This window comes from Penaeus vannamei, chromosome 10, assembly GCF_042767895.1.
Source record: "Penaeus vannamei isolate JL-2024 chromosome 10, ASM4276789v1, whole genome shotgun sequence".
Classification (NCBI taxonomy): Eukaryota; Metazoa; Arthropoda; class Malacostraca; order Decapoda; family Penaeidae; genus Penaeus; species Penaeus vannamei.
The window spans coordinates 39,093,027-39,095,526 of record NC_091558.1 but is presented as its reverse complement, the minus strand read 5'-3'; the positions used below and the strand labels follow the sequence as shown (position 1 = coordinate 39,095,526).

Genomic DNA, 2,500 nt, shown 5'->3' with positions numbered 1-2,500 from the left:
AGAGAGAGAGAGAGAGATAGAGAGAGAGAAACAAGCCAGGCAATATTGACAGAACAATAAAAGCAAAGCAAAAAAAAAAAAAAAAAACAAACAAAAAAACGTTATCTCTAAGAATATCAAAGTCCTTTGCGACAGAAAATTCAGGAGAGATTAACGACGAAATTCGGTTATTAGCTACTACCTCCCCTCCCCCCCCTCCCCCCCTGCACCCCCTCCCCCCACTCCCCCCCTGCACCCCCTCCCCCCACTCCCACCCTCGGTTTCCGCTGGGACCTTGAGAGCGAGAAGGGGGGGAAGGGGGGAGGGGGGGAAGGGGGAAGGGGTAGGGGATTGGGTGGGGGGGGGGGAAGGAGGAAGGGGGGGAAGGGGAAGGGGAGGGGGAAGGGAAGGGGGTAGGGGGGAGGGGGGGTAGGGGGTATCATCATGGGAGAGAGGAAAGACAGTAAATGAGGTTTGACACTTCACCCCGGTGGGCGTGAGTGGGGATCTGTGTCTATTGCCTTTTCTCTCTCTCTCGCTCTCTCTTTCTCTCTTCATTTTTTTTCTCTCTCTTTCTTCATCTCTCTCTTTCTCCCTCTTTCTTCATCTCTCTCTCTCTCTCCTTCTCTTTCTCTCTCTTTCTTCATCTCTTTCTCTCTTCATCTTTCTCTTTCTCTCTCTCTCTCTTCATCTTTCTCTTTCTCTCTCTCTCTCTCTCTCTCTCTCTCTCTCTCTCTCTCTCTCTCACTTTTCATATCTTTCTCTCTCTCTCTTCATCTTTCTCTTTCTCTCTCTCTCTCTTTCTCTTTCTTACTTCATTTTTTTCTCTCTCTTTTTCTCTTTCTCTCTCATTCTTCATCTCTCTCTCTCTCTCTTACTCTGTTCATGTTTTTTCTTGTTTATTCTCCAATTTTTGTTTTTTGTTGCTTTGAACGATGATAACATTTTAATTTCTAATTCGTTGATGTTATAGCATCGTTTTAGTAACAAAATTACCGAAATTTAACAAACCTAGGCGGAATAAATTCAATTATTTTCTTTTTCTTTTATACAACGATTAGAAACAAATACACATTTTACAGTGAACGATACAATAAGAAATCCTAACACTCGTTATGAGCAAGACCCTGTATCATTATCGAAAGAATAAATACATTTAAGAAGATCCTTAAACGAATTCGTCTTGGCATGAGTCCACACCCACCCCCTACCCCCCCTCCATCCACCCCCCTCCACCCCCCCCTCCACCCACGCCCGTTTACCGCATCTATTATTCATGAGATGAGATAGAGACATCACCCAGGCGACACAGAAATTATACCTTTCCAGAATTCACCACAAACCGTTTTCATTTAACAACAACAATAATAATAATAATAATAATAAAAAAAAAAATAAATACATAAATGAAAAATAAATACATAAATAAAAAATAAATAGATAAATGAATAAAATAAAATAGATAGGTATAGTATGTTTATTGAAAATTTGATTAGGTTATACTGTACGAATATCACGGTCAGAATTATTATTTACACAGACCACTTTAAGTATATAACACAAGGAGATGGATTTATATAGACTTAATTGTATATGTAACGCGAGAAGAAGAAAAAGATAAAGGAAAAAGTAGAAGGAAGAAAAAGAAGAAATTAAGAAGAAAATGTAGAAAGAATAAAAATAAGAAGAAAATAAGAAGAAAAAGAAGACGAAGAAGAAGTGGAAGAAAAAGAATGAAGAAAAAAGAACACCAAAGCGCGGTTGTAATGAGTGATGTTATCTCTACCTCACTAATATACCGTATCTCGATACTTAACATTCTCGCTCACATATTTCCTTCAACAACAATAGTAACAACACCTACAAGAACACCATAAGCACTATAACCTATTTCTTTCAACAACAATGATAACAACACCTTTAAGAACACCATAACCACCATAACCACTATAACGACATTTTATAACCAGTGTCTCATATTCCTTTATCCAATCCACACCATTTTATAAAAAGGAGAAAGTGTGACTCGACGCATGCTCTTATACTCGCTCCTACAAATATAACAACATCTTTAAAGACACAAAAGGCCCTCCTAGTTCTAGTCTTTATAAGTTCCCCAGTCAGCGCACAGAAAGGGAAAAAGTGTGCCGACGCATGCGCAGTCACTCACTTTCATTAGAACACGTAACAGCACCCTTAAGAACACAACCATTATAACGAGAATGTACAGGTCTCTCCTATTTACTAATTCACGCATTTTATAGCATCCACACATCAAATAAAGGGAAAATGTATGTCTCAACGCATACGCATGAACTCACTCCCACAAGTATAACATCGCTTATAAGAACACCGTTAACCATCAAACCACAATAACGAGCGTATATAACCCGTCTCTATAATTCCTCAATTTACACATCTTATAAACTCCACGCAACATACTGTATAGAAAGGGAATAAAAAGTTAGCCGACGCATGCGCATATACACATACTCTCATTACCAAAAGTATAACAACACCT

The 2,500-nt window shown here is 38.9% G+C and overlaps 1 long non-coding RNA gene across 1 annotated transcript in view; it reads right to left on the bottom strand.

Annotated features, from left to right (window-relative positions):
- The window catches only part of LOC113818459 (uncharacterized), an 8,124-nt gene that overhangs the window by 5,259 nt on the left and 365 nt on the right, over nucleotides 1–2,500 (bottom strand). The gene's annotated exons all lie outside the window — the stretch shown is intronic.